We start from the raw sequence: 27,358 nt of genomic DNA, 5'->3' as shown, positions 1-27,358 counted from the left end.
TGACCAACCATAAAATATCATATATTTTAATTTAGGTATGAGATAGAATCAAATCTTATTTGTATAATGGAAGATAAATCATATTTATTTTCCATGATTATCCTAACTAATTTAGGAATTCTATCTTAATTACTAACCAATCACATATTTTAAATCAATTATTATTATCCATAAATAATCATGGGATAATCACATTATTTAATCAATTATTATCCAAATAGAATCTTTTGCTCCATAATTATCCAAACTTAACAAAAATAACAACTTTAATTTTGTTAATTATCTTTTCAAATTTAAACTTATCCTTTTTAAAATTTGATAACTGATTTTATCTAAAATAAAATAAAATAAATAAATTTTTTTTTTCTTGAAAAAACCGCGTCAGCCACCGTGGTGTGGCCAGCCGAAGCCAGCCACGGTGGCCGCACACCTTGCGGTGTGCGCAGCCCCTGCAATGACGCAGGAACAGCAGCAGCAGCACACGCAACGGGGTGGTGCACTGCTGCGCTGCCCCTTTGCTGCCTGATCCCAGCCCCGCCCCTCACTCCTGGACCACCAGCAGCAGCACCGCCGTGGCAGTGCCACCCAGCCGCGGTGGTTGCTGCTGTAATTTCACCCTTTATTTTTTTTTGTTTTGTTTTTTCTTGATGATTTATAATTAATTAAAACAAAACAGAATTTTGTAAAAATAAATTAAACTTTATGTGGTCCTATTAATTCCAAAACTAAATCATATTCAATTTTGAAATTAGGGTTCTTGATGAAATAAATCCCCAATTTAATTTAACACTTAAATTAAATAATTTGATCATGAAAAATTCATAATTTTAACATGTAATCAAATAGATTAAATTCCTTAAGCATATTACCATCAAAGACAATCAAAAATTAAACACAAAATTTCACAAATTAGGGTTAAGATTCGAAATTTTCGAAAATTAGGGTTTAGGGGTTCGAAATTTTCGAGTAATTTGGGGCAAAATTCGGATCAAAATATGGCTAAAATGGAGCAAATTAAACACCTTTAATGATTCTATATTGTTAAATCACATTTAAAATAACAATTGACCAATAATTAAATATTCTCCCTCCTAATTGAATTAAAATTGTGGATTATCAAAGAATTATTACTCAATATATGTAAATGCAAGAGGCTAACTGATACCACTGTAGGAGATTATAGGTAATAAATGCGGAAATAACATGAATCATATTCACATAGCACCAAACCAAGGATCCCATGCATAACACATAAAGAAGTAAGAATTATACCTTTGAAGCGTGATTCCACGATGATCGAGCAAGAACAATGGGGAGATAAAGAACCTCAAATGCGATTCCTCTACTTGGTCCACAGGCACGGATTAAGACCTCCACTAATGCTAGTTAGTCGCGAAAGAACTCTTCTATCGACCTTCTACGGAGATGAACGAACGATCAACTAGCCAAGAACCACCGCGCAACACCACGTGGGCCACTAGGGGTGGCCGGCCGTGGGTGAGAGGGGAGTGTGAGGGGCGTGCGTGTGAGAGAGAGAGGGGGAGGGCTTGTGGATGTTGGTTGCTTAGATTCACAATTCACTGTATGTTAATTGTGACTTAATCACCAATCCTAGGCATGACTATAATTTATAGATCATATCTCTAAATAATAGTCCAAGTCCAAATCCAAGCCCAATTCCTAATCCCACTCAAATTACACTTAGCCCAATCATGCTTATGACTAATTAATTGCTCATGAGGCCCATTAATGGGCCTCTAACTTGCTTAACCCATTACCCTTGTGTGTGACCAATATAGGATCCATTCTAAAGGGCTTTGGGCTATTTGACTAGCCCAAAGATCATCTCTCATAGTCTAGCAACAGAGGATGACGCCCCAACAGAATGAACTTATTATCTCCATAATAGTGATCCTTGATATATCTAGTAATTGCACTTATCGAAGACACAATTCCTTCAATATGACCCTTATATGTTTCCATAAATGTCCGTGGTAGGCTTGAGGTCACGATATCAGTGCAAGTTTAGAACAGGTAAATTGACTGTTTAAAGGCATATTTGATGGTTCCACCCACTAAATTGGACTCCTGGAGAGTATTAGGAACCATGGTAAACATCTCGGCAATTTTTATTTCCGAGCGGAAAAAGGTCAAAAAATTCCAAAATTGAAGGCTATAATTCACGCTTTTTGAGGAATTTTGAGGTTACGGGGCCCGGTGGCGAAAAAAAGTCTTGAGACCCTAGGGAATACATCTTAGGGTCATATAATGACGTTTGGAACCATATATGACCCTTATATGTTGCCATAAATGTCCGTGGTTGGCTTGAGGTCACGATATCGGTGCAAGTTTGGAACGGGTAAATTGACTGTTTAAAGGCATATTGGATGGTTCCACCAACTCAATTGGACTCCCGGAGGGTATTAGGAACCAAGGTAAACATCTCGACAATTTTTATTTCCGGGCAAAAAAAGGTCAAAAAATTCTAAAATTGAAGGCTATAATACACGCTTTTTGAGAAATTTTGAGTTTACATGGCCTGGTGGCGAAAAAAAGTCTTGAGACCCTAGGGGATACATTTAAGGGTCATATAATGACGTTTGGAACCATATATGACCCTTATATATTGCCATAAATATCCGTGGTAGGCTTGAGGTCACGATATTGGTGCAAGTTTGGAACGGGTAAATTGACTGTTTAAAGGCATATTGGATGGTTCCACCCACTCAATTGGAATCCCGGAGGGTATTAGGAACCATGGTAAACATCTCGGAAATTTTTATTTTCGGGCGAAAGAAGGTCAAAAAATTCCAAAATTGAAGGCTTTTTATCCACGCTTTTTGAGGAATTTTGAGGTTACGGGGCCCGGTGGCGAAAAGTCTTGAGACCATAGGGGATACAACTTAGGGTCATATAATGACGTTTGGAACCATATATGACCCTTATATGTTGCCATAAATTTCCGTGGTAGGCTTGAAGTCACGATATCGGTGCAAGTTTAGAACGGGTAAATTGACTGTTTAAAGGCATATTGGATGGTTCCACCCACTTAATTGGACTCCTGGAGGGTATTAGGAACCATGGTAAACATCTCGACAATTTTTATTTCCGAGCGGAAAAAGGTCAAAAAATTCCAAAATTGAAGGATATAATTCACGCTTTTTGAGGAATTTTAAGGTTACGGGGCCTGGTGGGGAAAAAAGTCTTGAGACCCTAGGGAATACATCTTAGGGCCATATAATGATGTTTGGAACCATATATGACCCTTATATGTTGCCATAAATGTCCGTGGTAGGCTTGAGGTCACGATATCGGTACAAGTTTGGAACGGGTAAATTGACTGTTTAAAGGCATTTTGGATGGTTCCACCCATTCAATTGGACTCCCGGAGGGTATAAGGAACCATGGTAAACATCTCGGCAATATTTATTTCCGGGAAAAAAAAGGTCAAAAAATTCCAAAATTGAAGGCTAATCCAAGCTTTTTGAGGAATTTTGAGGTTACGGGGCCCGGTGGCAAAAAAAAGTCTTGAGACCCTAGGGGATACATTTAAGGGTCATATAATGATTTTTGGAACCACATATGACCCTTATATATTGCCATAAATATCCGTGGTAGGATTGAGGTCACGATATGGGTGCAAGTTTGGAACGGGTAAATTGACTGTTTAAAGGCATATTGGATGGTTCCACCCACTCAATTGGACTCCCGGATGGCATAAGGAACCATGGTAAACATCTCGGCAATTTTTATTTCCGGGCGAAAAAAGGTCAAAAAATTCCAAAATTGAAGTCTATAATCCACGGTTTTTGAGGAATTTTGAGGTTACGGGGCCCGGTGGCGAAAAGTCTTGAGACCATAGGGGATACAACTTAGGGTCATATAATGACGTTTGGAACCATATATGACCCTTATATGTTGCCATAAATTTCCGTGGTAGGCTTGAGGTCACGATATCGGTGCAAGTTTAGAACGGGTAAATTGACTGTTTAAAGACATATTGGATGGTTCCACCCACTTAATTGGACTCCTGGAGGGTATTAGGAACCATGGTAAACATCTCGACAATTTTTATTTCCGAGCGGAAAAAGGTCAAAAAATTCCAAAATTGAAGGATATAATTCACGCTTTTTGAGGAATTTTAAGGTTACGGGGCCCGGTGGGGAAAAAAGTCTTGAGACCCTAGGGAATACATCTTAGGGCCATATAATGATGTTTGGAACCATATATGACCCTTATATGTTGCCATAAATGTCCGTGGTAGGCTTGAGGTCACGATATCGGTACAAGTTTGGAACGGGTAAATTGACTGTTTAAAGGCATTTTGGATGGTTCCACCCATTCAATTGGACTCCCGGAGGGTATAAGGAACCATGGTAAACATCTCGGCAATATTTATTTCCGGGAAAAAAAAGGTCAAAAAATTCCAAAATTGAAGGCTAATCCAAGCTTTTTGAGGAATTTTGAGGTTACGGGGCCCGGTGGCCAAAAAAAGTCTTGAGACCCTAGGGGATACATTTAAGGGTCATATAATGATTTTTGGAACCACATATGACCCTTATATATTGCCATAAATATCCGTGGTAGGATTGAGGTCACGATATGGGTGCAAGTTTGGAACGGGTAAATTGACTGTTTAAAGGCATATTGGATGGTTCCACCCACTCAATTGGAATCCCGGAGGGTATTAGGAACCATGGTAAACATCTCGGCAATTTTTATTTTCGGGCGAAAGAAGGTCAAAAAATTCCAAAATTGAAGGCTTTTTATCCACGCTTTTTGAGGAATTTTGAGGTTACGGGGCCCGGTGGCGAAAAGTCTTGAGACCATAGGGGATACAACTTAGGGTCATATAATGACGTTTGGAACCATTTATGACCCTTATATGTTGCCATAAATTTCCGTGGTAGGCTTGAGGTCACGATATCGGTGCAAGTTTAGAACGGGTAAATTGACTGTTTAAAGGCATATTGGATGGTTCCACCCACTTAATTGGACTCCTGGAGGGTATTAGGAACCATGGTAAACATCTCGACAATTTTTATTTCCGAGCGGAAAAAGGTCAAAAAATTCCAAAATTGAAGGATATAATTCACGCTTTTTGAGGAATTTTAAGGTTACGGGGCCCGGTGGGGAAAAAAGTCTTGAGACCCTAGGGAATACATCTTAGGGCCATATAATGATGTTTGGAACCATATATGACCCTTATATGTTGCCATAAATGTCCGTGGTAGGCTTGAGGTCACGATATCGGTACAAGTTTGGAACGGGTAAATTGACTGTTTAAAGGCATTTTGGATGGTTCCACCCATTCAATTGGACTCCCGGAGGGTATAAGGAACCATGGTAAACATCTCGGCAATATTTATTTCCGGGAAAAAAAAGGTCAAAAAATTCCAAAATTGAAGGCTAATCCAAGCTTTTTGAGGAATTTTGAGGTTACGGGGCCCGGTGGCCAAAAAAAGTCTTGAGACCCTAGGGGATACATTTAAGGGTCATATAATGATTTTTGGAACCACATATGACCCTTATATATTGCCATAAATATCCGTGGTAGGATTGAGGTCACGATATGGGTGCAAGTTTGGAACGGGTAAATTGACTGTTTAAAGGCATATTGGATGGTTCCACCCACTCAATTGGACTCCCGGATGGCATAAGGAACCATGGTAAACATCTCGGCAATTTTTATTTCCGGGCGAAAAAAGGTCAAAAAATTCCAAAATTGAAGTCTATAATCCACGGTTTTTGAGGAATTTTGAGGTTACGGGGCCCGGTGGCGAAAAGTCTTGAGACCATAGGGGATACAACTTAGGGTCATATAATGACGTTTGGAACCATATATGACCCTTATATGTTGCCATAAATTTCCGTGGTAGGCTTGAGGTCACGATATCGGTGCAAGTTTAGAACGGGTAAATTGACTGTTTAAAGGCATATTGGATGGTTCCACCCACTTAATTGGACTCCTGGAGGGTATTAGGAACCATGGTAAACATCTCGACAATTTTTATTTCCGAGCGGAAAAAGGTCAAAAAATTCCAAAATTGAAGGATATAATTCACGCTTTTTGAGGAATTTTAAGGTTACGGGGCCCGGTGGGGAAAAAAGTCTTGAGACCCTAGGGAATACATCTTAGGGCCATATAATGATGTTTGGAACCATATATGACCCTTATATGTTGCCATAAATGTCCGTGGTAGGCTTGAGGTCACGATATCGGTACAAGTTTGGAACGGGTAAATTGACTGTTTAAAGGCATTTTGGATGGTTCCACCCATTCAATTGGACTCCCGGAGGGTATAAGGAACCATGGTAAACATCTCGGCAATATTTATTTCCGGGAAAAAAAAGGTCAAAAAATTCCAAAATTGAAGGCTAATCCAAGCTTTTTGAGGAATTTTGAGGTTACGGGGCCCGGTGGCCAAATAAAGTCTTGAGACCCTAGGGGATACATTTAAGGGTCATATAATGATTTTTGGAACCACATATGACCCTTATATATTGCCATAAATATCCGTGGTAGGATTGAGGTCACGATATGGGTGCAAGTTTGGAACGGGTAAATTGACTGTTTAAAGGCATATTGGATGGTTCCACCCACTCAATTGGACTCCCGGATGGCATAAGGAACCATGGTAAACATCTCGGAAATTTTTATTTCCGGGCGAAAAAAGGTCAAAAAATTCCAAAATTGAAGGCTTTTTATCCACGCTTTTTGAGGAATTTTGAGGTTACGGGGCCCGGTGGCGAAAAGTCTTGAGACCATAGGGGATACAATTTAGGGTCATATAATGACGTTTGGAACCATATATGACCCTTATATGTTGCCATAAATTTCCGTGGTAGGCTTGAGGTCACGATATCGGTGCAAGTTTAGAACGGGTAAATTGACTGTTTAAAGGCATATTGGATGGTTCCACCCACTTAATTGGACTCCTGGAGGGTATTAGGAACCATGGTAAACATCTCGACAATTTTTATTTCCGAGCGGAAAAAGGTCAAAAAATTCCAAAATTGTAGGATATAATTCACGCTTTTTGAGGAATTTTAAGGTTACGGGGCCCGGTGGGGAAAAAAGTCTTGAGACCCTAGGGAATACATCTTAGGGCCATATAATGATGTTTGGAACCATATATGACCCTTATATGTTGCCATAAATGTCCGTGGTAGGCTTGAGGTCACGATATCGGTACAAGTTTGGAACGGGTAAATTGACTGTTTAAAGGCATTTTGGATGGTTCCACCCATTCAATTGGACTCCTGGAGGGTATAAGGAACCATGGTAAACATCTCGGCAATATTTATTTCCGGGCAAAAAAAGGTCAAAAAATTCCAAAATTGAAGGCTAATCCAAGCTTTTTGAGGAATTTTGAGGTTACGGGGCCCGGTGGCCAAAAAAAGTCTTGAGACCCTAGGGGATACATTTAAGGGTCATATAATGATTTTTGGAACCACATATGACCCTTATATATTGCCATAAATATCCGTAGTAGGATTGAGGTCACGATATGGGTGCAAGTTTGGAACGGGTAAATTGACTGTTTAAAGGCATATTGGATGGTTCCACCCACTCAATTGGACTCCCGGATGGCATAAGGAACCATGGTAAACATCTCGGCAATTTTTATTTCCGGGCGAAAAAAGGTCAAAAAATTCCAAAATTGAAGGCTTTTTATCCACGCTTTTTGAGGAATTTTGAGGTTACGGGGCCCGGTGGCGAAAAGTCTTGAGACCATAGGGGATACAACTTAGGGTCATATAATGACGTTTGGAACCATATATGACCCTTATATGTTGCCATAAATTTCCGTGGTAGGCTTGAGGTCACGATATCGGTGCAAGTTTAGAACGGGTAAATTGACTGTTTAAAGGCATATTGGATGGTTCCACCCACTTAATTGGACTCCTGGAGGGTATTAGGAACCATGGTAAACATCTCGACAATATTTATTTCCGAGCGGAAAAAGGTCAAAAAATTCCAAAATTGAAAGATATAATTCACGCTTTTTGAGGAATTTTAAGGTTACGGGGCCCAGTGGGGAAAAAAGTTTTGAGACCCTAGGGAATACATCTTAGGGCCATATAATGATGGTTGGAACCATATATGACCCTTATATGTTGCCATAAATGTCCGTGGTAGGCTTGAGGTCATGATATCGGTACAAGTTTGGAACGGGTAAATTGACTGTTTAAAGGCATTTTGGATGGTTCCACCCATTCAATTGGACCCCCGGAGGGTATAAGGAACCATGGTAAACATCTCGGCAATATTTATTTCCGGGCAAAAAAAGGTCAAAAAATTCCAAAATTGAAGGCTAATCCAAGCTTTTTGAGGAATTTTGAGGTTACGGGGCCCGGTGGCCAAAAAAAGTCTTGAGACCCTAGGGGATACATTTAAGGGTCATATAATGATTTTTGGAACCACATATGACCCTTATATATTGCCATAAATATCCGTGGTAGGATTGAGGTCACGATATGGGTGCAAGTTTGGAACGGGTAAATTGACTGTTTAAAGGCATATTGGATGGTTCCACCCACTCAATTGGACTCCCGGATGGCATAAGGAACCATGGTAAACATCTCGGCAATTTTTATTTCCGGGCGAAAAAAGGTCAAAAAATTCCAAAATTGAAGGCTTTTTATCCACGCTTTTTGAGGAATTTTGAGGTTACGGGGCCCGGTGGCGAAAAGTCTTGAGACCATAGGGGATACAACTTAGGGTCATATAATGACGTTTGGAACCATATATGACCCTTATATGTTGCCATAAATGCCCGTGGTAAGCTTGAGGTCACGATATCGGTGCAAGTTTAGAACGGGTAAATTGACTGTTTAAAGGTATATTGGATGGTTCCACCCACTTAATTGGACTCCTGGAGTGTATTAGGAACCATGGTAAAAATCTCGGCAATTTTTATTTCCGAGCGGAAAAAGGTCAAAAAATTCCAAAATTGAAGGCTATAATTCACGCTTTTTCTGGAATTTTAAGGTTACGGGGCCCGGTGGCGAAAAAAAGTCTTGAGACCCTAGGGAATACATCTTAGGGTCATATAATGACGTTTGGAACCATATATGACCCTTATATGTTGCCATAAATGTCCGTGGTAGGCTTGAGGTCACGATATCGGTACAAGTTTGGAACGGGTAAATTGACTGTTTAAAGGCATATTGGATGGTTCCACCCATTCAATTGGACTCCCGGAGGGTATTAGGAACCATGGTAAACATCTCGACAATTTTTATTTCTGGGTGAAAAAAGGTCAAAAAATTCCAAAATTTAAGGCTATAATCCATTCTTTTTGAGGAATTTTTAGTTTACGGGGCCTGGTGGCGAAAAAAAGTCTTGAGACCCTAGGGGATACATCTTAGGGTCATATAATGACGTTTGGAACCATATATGACCCTTATATATTGCCATAAATATCCGTGGTAGGCTTGAGGTCACGATATTGGTGCAAGTTTGGAACGGGTAAATTGACTGTTGAAAGGCATATTGGATGGTTCCACCCACTCAATTGGAATCCCGGAGGGTATTAGGAACCATGGTAAACATCTCGGCAATTTTTATTTCCGGGCGAAAAAAGGTCAAAAATTCCAAAATTGAAGGCTATATATAATCCATGCTTTTTGAGGAATTTTGAGGTTACGGGACCCGGTGGCGAAAAAGTCTTGAGACCCTAGGGGATACATCTTAGGGTCATATAATGACGTTTGGAACCATATATGATCCTTATATGTGATAAGTGACATTTATGTCACTCCTAGGGGTATTGTTTAGGTTATTTTCGTGTTTGTTTTCCCTTATTTTTCCTTTTATTCTCTTGATTTCTCTTTAATAAAGTTTCTAGTTTATTTTGGTAATTTTGGAGTGTTTTAGTTTATTTTCTTTATTTTATTAGCTTTAGTTTATTTCCGTATTTTATTTTACTTTATTTGCTTGTTTAGTTTTTGTTTTATTTTTATTAGTTTAGTTTTATGCCTCTTATTTTCTATTTCATTTTATTTATTTCTATTTTATTTATTTTATTTCATGTCCCGATTCTCTCCTCGGTTTTCTTTGTGTGTAGGTTTGCGATCGTATTAAGGTTCAAAGCTCAAGTGTGTTCCGAGTTTCAATGTCATATTCGTGTTCGAGGTCCAAGCACGATTTACAAGCTTCTAAGCCCCAAAGCTGCTGCCCCTAACCCTCCTTTGCTCAGCCAACCCCTGCTGCCAGCTTAACCATCACCACACCCTTCACTAACCTTCACCACACACTCTTCACCTCACTTCCCCTGCTCCCTCACCCACACAACAGCCACAATCAGCAGCAAGACCACACACACTAGCACCAACCACCGCCAAAACCACCACAATCAGCCACACCCAGCAGCCACGCAACACCAGCTCCACCAATCACAGCCACCACTACCCCCTGTTCTCACGCACACCACAAATCAACTCCCCTGTTTCCACCGCACTTCACCCAATTAACCACCACGCAGCCACTGCACCAACCACCCAACAGCCGCCAAACCCCAACATCGCAACCACGCACATCAACAACAGCAACCAAACCACCTCCAATCAACCTCCACCAATTCGCACCTCCCCTGCTTCACCCAGCAGCCACCCCGCAACCATCAACAACACCAACAGCAGCGACAGCAACCATCAACAACACCAACAGCAGCGACAACAACCATCAACAACAGCAACTGCAACAACAACAACCTTCATCCACCTTACGCAACCCCGCAACCACCACCAATTCGCATCTCCCACTACACCAACAACAATCAGCGCGTCAATCAAACCCGAATCCGCAACAATTGCATTCCCCAAGCTACCCAGACCTCCGCGACCGCGCAGCTCTGTCAGAAGGCGCACAAACTGGAGTCCAAAACAGATTGGAGGCAGTAGCATTTGCGCAACCTCTGCCAGATGTCTTCGCGGGCGCGCAAATGTGGGTTCAATCACGAGCTTCTCACGTGATTTTAATGAAAATCGAAGGGCCACAATTTGATGCTAGATGATTGTAGTTGATTAACGGTGATGATTGTGATAATTGATGATGCGTGATGGTGATGATGGATGATCAGAGAGCAGCCACGAAGAAGAAGAAGAAGGGAATTGGGGTTTGATGATCGTGTGGGTCTGATGGGAATTGGGGATTTTGGGATTTTTATTTTCTTTTAATTTTATTTCTTTTTTATTCCCTTTTTCTATTTTCCTTTTCTTTTCTTTTGTTTTATTTTATTTTCTTTATTTGTTTTCTTTTATTTTCTTTATTATTTTTAGCTTGTATTATAAATACCCCTTTGGGGTTATTTCCTCCTAATAACTTTTCAATCACCCATAATTTTATTCTATTCTCTAATTAGTTTTAGGAGAGCTTCTCTCTCTAGGTTTAGCTTAGGATTAGGGTAGTTTAGAGAGAGAAAGTGAGGGTTTCACCATTGTTGAACTTGGATTTTGAAGAAGAAATTGATCGTCTTTTCTATAGATTTACATCTTCAATCAATGAGAATCTCTAACTCTCTCTCCTCTATTTTTATTGTTTTATTTTGATTATTATTTTTGTTGTTGATATTGCTTGTTGATCATGTTGATTCTTGATTATTTGTTGATTAATCTTGTTATTATCATGATTAGTGAGTAATTTCCCCATTGAGGGGATGGTTGTGGTGTAGTTGGATCTTGAGCATGTTCTAGGTTTAGAGTTGATTTATTTGTGATTAAAGTCTTTATATGCTTGATATTCTTTAATCCTCTTGCAAGTGCACATTGTTGGTTGATTAAAGGTGAATCTTTGCTAACAAGGAACGGAAGTTGACTTAGTTAAGGTTCATTAGTATCGATTGTTATTTAATAGTACCTCCTAGTATATGGTTCTAATGTGGAAACATAGAGGCTATGTTAGGAGAAGCCAATTGACCCCGGAAGGCGGCTAGATTGGATCCTTTATTTCGATATTTGAGCATGTTTAGTTCATAATTAATTCAACTTCTATGCTTTTGTTTGTGTTCAAGTGAATGCTATACCTAAACCATTTCCCTTAATGTTTTATTTCTTGTTTTAGCATTTTTAGACTTTAGTTTATTTATCTCCTATTCCGGACTAGCTTAATTGTCGATAACATTTGGTGGTGTTTAACCGTTCTTTGTGGTTCGTCCCCTATGCTTGCCTTATACTCGTATTAGGTTTGTTTAGGTTGTATAAATTGTATTTGATCTAAGGATAGACAATTGACGACGCGTTTATTCCTTTGTCAATATGTTGCCATAAATGTCCGTGGTAGGCATGAGATCACGATATCGGTGCAAGTTTGGAACGGGTAAATTGACTGTATAAAGGCATATTGGATGGTTCCACCCAATCAATTGGACTCCCGGAGGGTATTAAGAACCATGGTAAACATCTCGGCAATTTTTATTTCCGGGCGAAAAAAGGTCAAAAAATTCCAAAATTGAAGGCTATACCACGTTTTTGAGGAATTTTGACGTTACGGGGCCTGGTGGCGAAAATTCTTGAGACCCTAGGGGATACATGTTAGGGTCATATAACGACGTATGGAACCATATATGTCCCTTATATGTTGCCATAAATGTCCGTGGCAGGCTTAAGGTCACGATATCGGTGCAAGTTTGGAACGGGTACATTGATTGTTTAAAGGCATATTGGATGGTTCCACCCACTCAATTGGACTCCCGGAGGATATTAGGAACCATGGTAAACATCTCGGCAATTTTTAGTTCACGGCGAAAAAATTCCAAAATTGAACGCTATAATCCACGCTTTTTGAGGACTTTTGAGGTTACGGGGCCTGGTGGCGAAAAGTCTTGAGACGCTAGGGGATACATCTTAGGGTCATATAATGACGTTTGGAACTATATATGACCCTTATATGTTGCCATAAATGTCCGTGGTAGGCTTGAGATCACGATATCGGTGCAAGTTTGGAACGGGTAAATTGACTGTTTAAAGGCATATTGGATGGTTCCACCCACTCAATTGGACTCCCGGAGGGCATAAGGAACCATGGTAAACATCTCGGCAATTTTTATTTCCGGGCAAAAAAAGGTCAAAAAATTCCAAAATTGAAGGCTTTTTATCCACGCTTTTTGAGGAATTTTGAGGTTACGGGGCCCGGTGGCAAAAAGTCTTGAGACCATAGGGGATACAACTTAGGGTCATAAAATGACGTTTGGAACCATATATGACCCTTATTTGTTGCCATAAATGCCCGTGGTAGGCTTGAGGTCACGATATCGGTGCAAGTTTAGAACGGGTAAATTGACTGTTTAAAGGCATATTTGATGGTTCCACCCACTTAATTGGACTCCTGGAGTGTATTAGGAACCATGGTAAAAATCTCGGCAATTTTTATTTCCGAGCGGAAAAAGGTCAAAAAATTCCAAAATTAAAGGCTATAATTCACGCTTTTTGAGGAATTTTAAGGTTACGGGGCCTGGTGGCGAAAAAAAGTCTTGAGACCCTAGGGAATACATCTTTGGGTCATATAATGACGTTTGGAACCATATATGACCCTTATATGTTGCGATAAATGTCCGTGGTAGGCTTGAGGTCACGATATCGGTACAAGTTTGGAACGGGTAAATTGACTGTTTAAAGGCATATTGGATGGTTCCACCCATTCAATTGGACTCCCGGAGGGTATTAGGAACCATGGTAAACATCTCGGCAATTTTTATTTCTGGGTGAAAAAAGGTCAAAAAATTCCAAAATTTAAGGCTATAATCCATGCTTTTTGAGGAATTTTGAGTTTACGGGGCCTGGTGGCGAAAAAAAGTCTTGAGACCCTAGGGGATACATCTTAGGGTCATATAATGACGTTTGGAACCATATATGACCCTTATATGTTGCCATAAATGTCCGTGGTAGGCTTGAGGTCACGATATCGGTGCAAGTTTCGAACGGGTAAATTGACTGTTTAAAGGCATATTGGATGGTTCCACCCACTCAATTGGACTCCCGGAGGGTATTAGGAACCATGGTAAACATCTCGGCAATTTTTATTTCCGGGCGAAAAAAGGTCAAAAATTCCAAAATTGAAGGCTATATATAATCCATGCTTTTTGAGGAATTTTGAGGTTACGGGGCCCGGTGGCGAAAAGTCTTGAGACCCTAGGGGATACATCTTAGGGTCATATAATGATGTTTGGAACCATATATGATCCTTATATGTGATAAGTGACATTTATGTCACTCCTAGGGGTAGTGTTTAGGTTATTTTCGTGTTTGTTTTCCCTTATTTTTCCTTTTATTCTCTTGTTTTCTCTTTAATAAAGTTTCTAGTTTATTTTGGTAATTTTGGAGTGTTTTAGTTTATTTTCTTTATTTTATTAGCTTTAGTTTATTTCCGTATTTTATTTTACTTTATTTGCTTGTTTAGTTTTTGTTTTATTTTTATTAGTTTAGTTTTATGCCTCTTATTTTCTATTTCATTTTATTTATTTCTATTTTATTTATTTTATTTCATGTCCCGATCCTCTCCTCGGTTTTCTTTGTGTGTAGGTTTGCGATCGTATTAAGGTTCAAAGCTCAAGTGTGTTCCGAGTTTCAATGTCATATTCGTGTTCGAGGTCCAAGCACGATTTACAAGCTTCTAAGCCCCAAAGCTGCTGCCCCTAACCCTCCTTTGCTCAGCCAACCCCTGCTGCCAGCTTAACCATCACCACACCCTTCACTAACCTTCACCACACACTCTTCACCTCACTTCCCCTGCTTCCTCACCCACACAACAGCCACAATCAGCAGCAAGACCACACACACTAGCACCAACCACCGCCAAAACCACCAGAATCAGCCACACCCAGCAGCCACGCACCACCAGCTCCACCAATCACAGCCACCACTACCCCCTGTTCTCACGCACACCACAAATCAACTCCCCTGTTTCCACCGCACTTCACCCAATTAACCACCACGCAGCCACTGCACCAACCACCCAACAGCCGCCAAACCCTAACATCGCAACCACGCACATCAACAGCAGCAACCAAACCACCTCCAATCAACCTCCACCAATTCGCACCTCCCCTGCTTCACCCAGCAGCCACCCCGCAACCATCAACAACACCAACAGCAGCGACAGCAACCATCAACAACACCAACAGCAGCGACAACAACCATCAACAACAGCAACTGCAACAACAAAAACCTTCATCCACCTTACGCAACCCCGCAACCACCACCAATTCGCATCTCCCACTACACCAACAACAATCAGTGCGTCAATCAAACCCGAATCCGCAACAATTGCATTCCCCAAGCTACCCAGACCTCCGCGGCCGCGCAGCTCTGTCAGAAGGCGCACAAATTGGAGTCCAAAACAGATTGGAGGCAGTAGCATTTGCGCAACCTCTGCGCGATGTCTTCGCGGGCGCGCAAATGTGGGTTCAATCACGAGCTTCTCACGTGATTTTAATGAAAATCGAAGGGCCACGATTTGATGCTAGATGATTGTAGTTGATTAACGGTGATGATTGTGATAATTGATGATGCGTGATGGTGATGATGGATGATCAGAGAGCAGCCACGAAGAAGAAGAAGAAGGGAATTGGGGTTTGATGATCGTGTGGGTCTGATGGGAATTGGGGATTTTGGGATTTTTATTTTCTTTTAATTTTATTTCTTTTTTATTCCCTTTTTCTATTTTCCTTTTCCTTTCTTTTGTTTTATTTTATTTTCTTTATTTGTTTTCTTTTATTTTCTTTATTATTTTTAGCTTGTATTATAAATACCCCTTTGGGGTTATTTCCTCCTAATAACTTTTCAATCACCCATAATTTTATTCTATTCTCTAATTAGTTTTAGGAGAGCTTCTCTCTCTAGGTTTAGCTTAGGATTAGGGTAGTTTAGAGAGAGAAAGTGAGGGTTTCACCATTGTTGAACTTGGATTTTGAAGAAGAAATTGATCGTCTTTTCTATAGATTTACATCTTCAATCAATGAGAATCTCTAACTCTCTCTCCTCTATTTTTATTGTTTTATTTTGATTATTATTTTTGTTGTTGATATTGCTTGTTGATCATGTTGATTCTTGATTATTTGTTGATTAATCTTGTTATTATCATGATTAGTGAGTAATTTCCCCATTGAGGGGATGGTTGTGGTGTAGTTGGATCTTGAGCATGTTCTAGGTTTAGAGTTGATTTATTTGTGATTAAAGTCTTTATATGCTTGATATTCTTTAATCCTCTTGCAAGTGCACATTGTTGGTTGATTAAAGGTGAATCTTTGCTAACAAGGAACGGAAGTTGACTTAGTTAAGGTTCATTAGTATCGATTGTTATTTAATAGTACCTCCTAGTATATGGTTCTAATGTGGAAACATAGAGGCTATGTTAGGAGAAGCCAATTGACCCCGGAAGGCGGCTAGATTGGATCCTTTATTTCGATATTTGAGCATGTTTAGTTCATAATTAATTCAACTTCTATGCTTTTGTTTGTGTTCAAGTGAATGCTATACCTAAACCATTTCCCTTAATGTTTTATTTCTTGTTTTAGCATTTTTAGACTTTAGTTTATTTATCTCCTATTCCGGACTAGCTTAATTGTCGATAACATTTGGTGGTGTTTAACCGTTCTTTGTGGTTCGTCCCCTATGCTTGCCTTATACTCGTATTAGGTTTGTTTAGGTTGTATAAATTGTATTTGATCTAAGGATAGACAATTGACGACGCGTTTATTCCTTTGTCAATATGTTGCCATAAATGTCCGTGGTAGGCATGAGATCACGATATCGGTGCAAGTTTGGAACGGGTAAATTGACTGTATAAAGGCATATTGGATGGTTCCACCCACTCAATTGGACTCCCGGAGGGTATTAAGAACCATGGTAAACATCTCGGCAATTTTTATTTCCGGGCGAAAAAAGGTCAAAAAATTCAAAAATTGAAGGCTATACCACGTTTTTGAGGAATTTTGACGTTACGGGGCCTGGTGGCGAAAATTCTTGAGACCCTAGGGGATACATGTTAGGGTCATATAACGACGTATGGAACCATATATGTCCCTTATATGTTGCCATAAATGTCCGTGGCAGGCTTAAGGTCACGATATCGGTGCAAGTTTGGAACGGGTACATTGATTGTTTAAAGGCATATTGGATGGTTCCACCCACTCAATTGGACTCCCGGAGGATATTAGGAACCATGGTAAACATCTCGGCAATTTTTAGTTCACGGCGAAAAAATTCCAAAATTGAACGCTATAATCCACGCTTTTTGAGAACTTTTGAGGTTACGGGGCCTGGTGGCGAAAAGTCTTGAGACGCTAGGGGATACATCTTAGGGTCATATAATGACGTTTGGAACTATATATGACCCTTATATGTTGCCATAAATGTCCGTGGTAGGCTTGAGATCACGATATCGGTGCAAGTTTGGAACGGGTAAATTGACTGTTTAAAGGCATATTGGATGGTTCCACCCACTCAATTGGACCCCCGGAGGGCATAAGGAACCATGGTAAACATCTCGGCAATTTTTATTTCCGGGCAAAAAAAGGTCAAAAAATTCCAAAATTGAAGGCTTTTTATCCACGCTTTTTGAGGAATTTTGAGGTTACGGGGCCCGGTGGCAAAAAGTCTTGAGACCATAGGGGATACAACTTAGGGTCATAAAATGACGTTTGGAACCATATATGACCCTTATATGTTGCCATAAATGCCCGTGGTAGGCTTGAGGTCACGATATCGGTGCAAGTTTAGAACGGGTAAATTGACTGTTTAAAGGCATATTTGATGGTTCCACCCACTTAAGTGGACTCCTGGAGTGTATTAGGAACCATGGTAAAAATCTCGGCAATTTTTATTTCCGAGCGGAAAAAGGTCAAAAAATTCCAAAATTGAAGGCTATAATTCACGCTTTTTGAGGAATTTTAAGGTTACGGGGCCCGGTGGCGAAAAAAAGTCTTGAGACCCTAGGGAATACATCTTTGGGTCATATAATGACGTTTGGAACCATATATGACCCTTATATGTTGCGATAAATGTCCGTGGTAGGCTTGAGGTCACGATATCGGTACAAGTTTGGAACGGGTAAATTGACTGTTTAAAGGCATATTGGATGGTTCCACCCATTCAATTGGACTCCCGGAGGGTATTAGGAACCATGGTAAACATCTCGGCAATTTTTATTTCTGGGTGAAAAAAGGTCAAAAAATTCCAAAATTTAAGGCTATAATCCATGCTTTTTGAGGAATTTTGAGTTTACGGGGCCTGGTGGCGAAAAAAAGTCTTGAGACCCTAGGGGATACATCTTAGGGTCATATAATGACGTTTGGAACCATATATGACCCTTATATGTTGCCATAAATGTCCGTGGTAGGCTTGAGGTCACGATATCGGTGCAAGTTTCGAACGGGTAAATTGACTGTTTAAAGGCATATTGGATGGTTCCACCCACTCAATTGGACTCCCGGAGGGTATTAGGAACCATGGTAAACATCTCGGCAATTTTTATTTCCGGGCGAAAAAAGGTCAAAAATTCCAAAATTGAAGGCTATATATAATCCATGCTTTTTGAGGAATTTTGAGGTTACGGGGCCCGGTGGCGAAAAGTCTTGAGACCCTAGGGGATACATCTTAGGGTCATATAATGATGTTTGGAACCATATATGATCCTTATATGTGATAAGTGACATTTATGTCACTCCTAGGGGTAGTGTTTAGGTTATTTTCGTGTTTGTTTTCCCTTATTTTTCCTTTTATTCTCTTGTTTTCTCTTTAATAAAGTTTCTAGTTTATTTTGGTAATTTTGGAGTGTTTTAGTTTATTTTCTTTATTTTATTAGCTTTAGTTTATTTCCGTATTTTATTTTACTTTATTTGCTTGTTTAGTTTTTGTTTTATTTTTATTAGTTTAGTTTTATGCCTCTTATTTTCTATTTCATTTTATTTATTTCTATTTTATTTATTTTATTTCATGTCCCGATCCTCTCCTCGGTTTTCTTTGTGTGTAGGTTTGCGATCGTATTAAGGTTCAAAGCTCAAGTGTGTTCCGAGTTTCAATGTCATATTCGTGTTCGAGGTCCAAGCACGATTTACAAGCTTCTAAGCCCCAAAGCTGCTGCCCCTAACCCTCCTTTGCTCAGCCAACCCCTGCTGCCAGCTTAACCATCACCACACCCTTCACTAACCTTCACCACACACTCTTCACCTCACTTCCCCTGCTTCCTCACCCACACAACAGCCACAATCAGCAGCAAGACCACACACACTAGCACCAACCACCGCCAAAACCACCAGAATCAGCCACACCCAGCAGCCACGCACCACCAGCTCCACCAATCACAGCCACCACTACCCCCTGTTCTCACGCACACCACAAATCAACTCCCCTGTTTCCACCGCACTTCACCCAATTAACCACCACGCAGCCACTGCACCAACCACCCAACAGCCGCCAAACCCTAACATCGCAACCACGCACATCAACAGCAGCAACCAAACCACCTCCAATCAACCTCCACCAATTCGCACCTCCCCTGCTTCACCCAGCAGCCACCCCGCAACCATCAACAACACCAACAGCAGCGACAACAACCATCAACAACACCAACAGCAGCGACAACAACCATCAACAACAGCAACTGCAACAACAAAAACCTTCATCCACCTTACGCAACCCCGCAACCACCACCAATTCGCATCTCCCACTACACCAACAACAATCAGTGCGTCAATCAAACCCGAATCCGCAACAATTGCATTCCCCAAGCTACCCAGACCTCCGCGGCCGCGCAGCTCTGTCAGAAGGCGCACAAATTGAAGTCCAAAACAGATTGGAGGCAGTAGCATTTGCGCAACCTCTGCGCGATGTCTTCGCGGGCGCGCAAATGTGGGTTCAATCACGAGCTTCTCACGTGATTTTAATGAAAATCGAAGGGCCACGATTTGATGCTAGATGATTGTAGTTGATTAACGGTGATGATTGTGATAATTGATGATGCGTGATGGTGATGATGGATGATCAGAGAGCAGCCACGAAGAAGAAGAAGAAGGGAATTGGGGTTTGATGATCGTGTGGGTCTGATGGGAATTGGGGATTTTGGGATTTTTATTTTCTTTTAATTTTATTTCTTTTTTATTCCCTTTTTCTATTTTCCTTTTCTTTTCTTTTGTTTTATTTTATTTTCTTTATTTGTTTTCTTTTATTTTCTTTATTATTTTTAGCTTGTATTATAAATACCCCTTTGGGGTTATTTCCTCCTAATAACTTTTCAATCACCCATAATTTTATTCTATTCTCTAATTAGTTTTAGGAGAGCTTCTCTCTCTAGGTTTAGCTTAGGATTAGGGTAGTTTAGAGAGAGAAAGTGAGGGTTTCACCATTGTTGAACTTGGATTTTGAAGAAGAAATTGATCGTCTTTTCTATAGATTTACATCTTCAATCAATGAGAATCTCTAACTCTCTCTCCTCTATTTTTATTGTTTTATTTTGATTATTATTTTTGTTGTTGATATTGCTTGTTGATCATGTTGATTCTTGATTATTTGTTGATTAATCTTGTTATTATCATGATTAGTGAGTAATTTCCCCATTGAGGGGATGGTTGTGGTGTAGTTGGATCTTGAGCATGTTCTAGGTTTAGAGTTGATTTATTTGTGATTAAAGTCTTTATATGCTTGATATTCTTTAATCCTCTTGCAAGTGCACATTGTTGGTTGATTAAAGGTGAATCTTTGCTAACAAGGAACGGAAGTTGACTTAGTTAAGGTTCATTAGTATCGATTGTTATTTAATAGTACCTCCTAGTATATGGTTCTAATGTGGAAACATAGAGGCTATGTTAGGAGAAGCCAATTGACCCCGGAAGGCGGCTAGATTGGATCCTTTATTTCGATATTTGAGCATGTTTAGTTCATAATTAATTCAACTTCTATGCTTTTGTTTGTGTTCAAGTGAATGCTATACCTAAACCATTTCCCTTAATGTTTTATTTCTTGTTTTAGCATTTTTAGACTTTAGTTTATTTATCTCCTATTCCGGACTAGCTTAATTGTCGATAACATTTGGTGGTGTTTAACCGTTCTTTGTGGTTCGTCCCCTATGCTTGCCTTATACTCGTATTAGGTTTGTTTAGGTTGTATAAATTGTATTTGATCTAAGGATAGACAATTGACGACGCGTTTATTCCTTTGTCAATATGTTGCCATAAATGTCCGTGGTAGGCATGAGATCACGATATCGGTGCAAGTTTGGAACGGGTAAATTGACTGTATAAAGGCATATTGGATGGTTCCACCCACTCAATTGGACTCCCGGAGGGTATTAAGAACCATGGTAAACATCTCGGCAATTTTTATTTCCGGGCGAAAAAAGGTCAAAAAATTCAAAAATTGAAGGCTATACCACGTTTTTGAGGAATTTTGACGTTACGGGGCCTGGTGGCGAAAATTCTTGAGACCCTAGGGGATACATGTTAGGGTCATATAACGACGTATGGAACCATATATGTCCCTTATATGTTGCCATAAATGTCCGTGGCAGGCTTAAGGTCACGATATCGGTGCAAGTTTGGAACGGGTACATTGATTGTTTAAAGGCATATTGGATGGTTCCACCCACTCAATTGGACTCCCGGAGGATATTAGGAACCATGGTAAACATCTCGGCAATTTTTAGTTCACGGCGAAAAAATTCCAAAATTGAACGCTATAATCCACGCTTTTTGAGAACTTTTGAGGTTACGGGGCCTGGTGGCGAAAAGTCTTGAGACGCTAGGGGATACATCTTAGGGTCATATAATGACGTTTGGAACTATATATGACCCTTATATGTTGCCATAAATGTCCGTGGTAGGCTTGAGATCACGATATCGGTGCAAGTTTGGAACGGGTAAATTGACTGTTTAAAGGCATATTGGATGGTTCCACCCACTCAATTGGACCCCCGGAGGGCATAAGGAACCATGGTAAACATCTCGGCAATTTTTATTTCCGGGCAAAAAAAGGTCAAAAAATTCCAAAATTGAAGGCTTTTTATCCACGCTTTTTGAGGAATTTTGAGGTTACGGGGCCCGGTGGCAAAAAGTCTTGAGACCATAGGGGATACAACTTAGGGTCATAAAATGACGTTTGGAACCATATATGACCCTTATATGTTGCCATAAATGCCCGTGGTAGGCTTGAGGTCACGATATCGGTGCAAGTTTAGAACGGGTAAATTGACTGTTTAAAGGCATATTTGATGGTTCCACCCACTTAAGTGGACTCCTGGAGTGTATTAGGAACCATGGTAAAAATCTCGGCAATTTTTATTTCCGAGCGGAAAAAGGTCAAAAAATTCCAAAATTGAAGGCTATAATTCACGCTTTTTGAGGAATTTTAAGGTTACGGGGCCCGGTGGCGAAAAAAAGTCTTGAGACCCTAGGGAATACATCTTTGGGTCATATAATGACGTTTGGAACCATATATGACCCTTATATGTTGCGATAAATGTCCGTGGTAGGCTTGAGGTCACGATATCGGTACAAGTTTGGAACGGGTAAATTGACTGTTTAAAGGCATATTGGATGGTTCCACCCATTCAATTGGACTCCCGGAGGGTATTAGGAACCATGGTAAACATCTCGGCAATTTTTATTTCTGGGTGAAAAAAGGTCAAAAAATTCCAAAATTTAAGGCTATAATCCATGCTTTTTGAGGAATTTTGAGTTTACGGGGCCTGGTGGCGAAAAAAAGTCTTGAGACCCTAGGGGATACATCTTAGGGTCATATAATGACGTTTGGAACCATATATGACCCTTATATGTTGCCATAAATGTCCGTGGTAGGCTTGAGGTCACGATATCGGTGCAAGTTTCGAACGGGTAAATTGACTGTTTAAAGGCATATTGGATGGTTCCACCCACTCAATTGGACTCCCGGAGGGTATTAGGAACCATGGTAAACATCTCGGCAATTTTTATTTCCGGGCGAAAAAAGGTCAAAAATTCCAAAATTGAAGGCTATATATAATCCATGCTTTTTGAGGAATTTTGAGGTTACGGGGCCCGGTGGCGAAAAGTCTTGAGACCCTAGGGGATACATCTTAGGGTCATATAATGATGTTTGGAACCATATATGATCCTTATATGTGATAAGTGACATTTATGTCACTCCTAGGGGTAGTGTTTAGGTTATTTTCGTGTTTGTTTTCCCTTATTTTTCCTTTTATTCTCTTGTTTTCTCTTTAATAAAGTTTCTAGTTTATTTTGGTAATTTTGGAGTGTTTTAGTTTATTTTCTTTATTTTATTAGCTTTAGTTTATTTCCGTATTTTATTTTACTTTATTTGCTTGTTTAGTTTTTGTTTTATTTTTATTAGTTTAGTTTTATGCCTCTTATTTTCTATTTCATTTTATTTATTTCTATTTTATTTATTTTATTTCATGTCCCGATCCTCTCCTCGGTTTTCTTTGTGTGTAGGTTTGCGATCGTATTAAGGTTCAAAGCTCAAGTGTGTTCCGAGTTTCAATGTCATATTCGTGTTCGAGGTCCAAGCACGATTTACAAGCTTCTAAGCCCCAAAGCTGCTGCCCCTAACCCTCCTTTGCTCAGCCAACCCCTGCTGCCAGCTTAACCATCACCACACCCTTCACTAACCTTCACCACACACTCTTCACCTCACTTCCCCTGCTTCCTCACCCACACAACAGCCACAATCAGCAGCAAGACCACACACACTAGCACCAACCACCGCCAAAACCACCAGAATCAGCCACACCCAGCAGCCACGCACCACCAGCTCCACCAATCACAGCCACCACTACCCCCTGTTCTCACGCACACCACAAATCAACTCCCCTGTTTCCACCGCACTTCACCCAATTAACCACCACGCAGCCACTGCACCAACCACCCAACAGCCGCCAAACCCTAACATCGCAACCACGCACATCAACAGCAGCAACCAAACCACCTCCAATCAACCTCCACCAATTCGCACCTCCCCTGCTTCACCCAGCAGCCACCCCGCAACCATCAACAACACCAACAGCAGCGACAGCAACCATCAACAACACCAACAGCAGCGACAACAACCATCAACAACAGCAACTGCAACAACAAAAACCTTCATCCACCTTACGCAACCCCGCAACCACCACCAATTCGCATCTCCCACTACACCAACAACAATCAGTGCGTCAATCAAACCCGAATCCGCAACAATTGCATTCCCCAAGCTACCCAGACCTCCGCGGCCGCGCAGCTCTGTCAGAAGGCGCACAAATTGGAGTCCAAAACAGATTGGAGGCAGTAGCATTTGCGCAACCTCTGCGCGATGTCTTCGCGGGCGCGCAAATGTGGGTTCAATCACGAGCTTCTCACGTGATTTTAATGAAAATCGAAGGGCCACGATTTGATGCTAGATGATTGTAGTTGATTAACGGTGATGATTGTGATAATTGATGATGCGTGATGGTGATGATGGATGATCAGAGAGCAGCCACGAAGAAGAAGAAGAAGGGAATTGGGGTTTGATGATCGTGTGGGTCTGATGGGAATTGGGGATTTTGGGATTTTTATTTTCTTTTAATTTTATTTCTTTTTTATTCCCTTTTTCTATTTTCCTTTTCTTTTCTTTTGTTTTATTTTATTTTCTTTATTTGTTTTCTTTTATTTTCTTTATTATTTTTAGCTTGTATTATAAATACCCCTTTGGGGTTATTTCCTCCTAATAACTTTTCAATCACCCATAATTTTATTCTATTCTCTAATTAGTTTTAGGAGAGCTTCTCTCTCTAGGTTTAGCTTAGGATTAGGGTAGTTTAGAGAGAGAAAGTGAGGGTTTCACCATTGTTGAACTTGGATTTTGAAGAAGAAATTGATCGTCTTTTCTATAGATTTACATCTTCAATCAATGAGAATCTCTAACTCTCTCTCCTCTATTTTTATTGTTTTATTTTGATTATTATTTTTGTTGTTGATATTGCTTGTTGATCATGTTGATTCTTGATTATTTGTTGATTAATCTTGTTATTATCATGATTAGTGAGTAATTTCCCCATTGAGGGGATGGTTGTGGTGTAGTTGGATCTTGAGCATGTTCTAGGTTTAGAGTTGATTTATTTGTGATTAAAGTCTTTATATGCTTGATATTCTTTAATCCTCTTGCAAGTGCATATTGTTGGTTGATTAAAGGTGAATCTTTGCTAACAAGGAACGGAAGTTGACTTAGTTAAGGTTCATTAGTATCGATTGTTATTTAATAGTACCTCCTAGTATATGGTTCTAATGTGGAAACATAGAGGCTATGTTAGGAGAAGCCAATTGACCCCGGAAGGCGGCTAGATTGGATCCTTTATTTCGATATTTGAGCATGTTTAGTTCATAATTAATTCAACTTCTATGCTTTTGTTTGTGTTCAAGTGAATGCTATACCTAAACCATTTCCCTTAATGTTTTATTTCTTGTTTTAGCATTTTTAGACTTTAGTTTATTTATCTCCTATTCCGGACTAGCTTAATTGTCGATAACATTTGGTGGTGTTTAACCGTTCTTTGTGGTTCGTCCCCTATGCTTGCCTTATACTCGTATTAGGTTTGTTTAGGTTGTATAAATTGTATTTGATCTAAGGATAGACAATTGACGACGCGTTTATTCCTTTGTCAATATGTTGCCATAAATGTCCGTGGTAGGCATGAGATCACGATATCGGTGCAAGTTTGGAACGGGTAAATTGACTGTATAAAGGCATATTGGATGGTTCCACCCACTCAATTGGACTCCCGGAGGGTATTAAGAACCATGGTAAACATCTCGGCAATTTTTATTTCCGGGCGAAAAAAGGTCAAAAAATTCCAAAATTGAAGGCTATACCACGTTTTTGAGGAATTTTGACGTTACGGGGCCTGGTGGCGAAAATTCTTGAGACCCTAGGGGATACATGTTAGGGTCATATAACGACGTATGGAACCATATATGTCCCTTATATGTTGCCATAAATGTCCGTGGCAGGCTTAAGGTCACGATATCGGTGCAAGTTTGGAACGGGTACATTGATTGTTTAAAGGCATATTGGATGGTTCCACCCACTCAATTGGACTCCCGGAGGATATTAGGAACCATGGTAAACATCTCGGCACTTTTTATTTTCGGGCGAAAAAAGGACAAAATTGAACGCTATAATCCACGCTTTTTAAGGACTTTTGAGGTTACGGGGCCTGGTGGCGAAAAGTCTTGAGACGCTAGGGGATACATCTTAGGGTCATATAATGACGTTTGAACCATATATGACCCTTATATGTTGCCATAAATGTCCGTGGTAGGCTTGAGGTCACGATATCGGTGCAAGTTTGGAACGGGTAAATTGACTGTTTAAAGGCATATTGGATGGTTCTACCCACTTAATTAGACTCCCGGAGGATATTAGGAGCCATGTTAAACATCTCGGCAATTTTTATTTCCGGGCGAAAAAAGGCCAAAAAATTCCAAAATTGAAGGCTTATGATCCACGCTTTTTGAGGAATATAGAGGTTACGGGTCCTGGTGGCGAAAAGTCTTGAGACACTAGGGGATACATCTTAGGGTCATATAATGACGTTTGGAACCATATATAAACCTTATATGTTGCCATAAATGTCCGTTGTAGGCTTGAGGTCACGATATCGATGCAAGTTTGGAACGGATAAATTGAATGTTTAAAGGCTTATAGGATGGTTCCACCCACTCAATAGGACTCCCAGAGGGTATTAGGAACCATGGTAAACATCTCGGCAATTATTATTTCCGGGCGAAAAAAGGTCAAAAAAATTCCAAAATTGAAGGCTATAATCCACGCTTTTTTAGGAATTTTGAGGTTACTGGTCCCGGTGGCAAAGAGTCTAGAGACCCTAGGGGATACATCTTAGGGTCATATAAAGACGTTTGGAACCATATACGACCCTTATATGTTACCATAAACGTCCGTGGTAGGCTTGAGATCACAATATCGGTGCAAGTTTGGAACGGGTAAATTAACTGTTTAAAGGCATATAGGATGGTTCCACCCACTCTATTGGACTTCCTGAGGGTATTAGGAACCATGGTAAACATCTCGGCAATTTTTATTTCCGGGCGGAAAAAGGTTAAAAAAATTCCAAAATTGAAGGCTATCCACGCTTTTAGAGGAATTTTGAGGTTACGGGGCCCGGTGTCCAAAAGTCTTTAGACCCTAGGGGATACATCTTAGGGTTATATAATGACGTTTGGAACCATAAATGACCCTTATATGTTGCCATAAATGTCCGTGGTAGGCTTGAGGTCACAATATCGGTGCAAGTTTTGGAACGGGTAAATTGACTGTTTAAAGGCATATTGGATGGTTCCACCCACTGAATTGGAATCCTAGAGGGTATTAGGAACCATGGTAAACATCTCGG

The sequence above is a fragment of the Chenopodium album genome, chromosome 25 (genome assembly GCF_948465745.1).
Source record: "Chenopodium album chromosome 25, dcCheAlbu1.1, whole genome shotgun sequence".
NCBI classification, from domain to species: domain Eukaryota; kingdom Viridiplantae; phylum Streptophyta; class Magnoliopsida; order Caryophyllales; family Amaranthaceae; genus Chenopodium; species Chenopodium album.
This window is presented reverse-complemented; position numbering follows the sequence as displayed.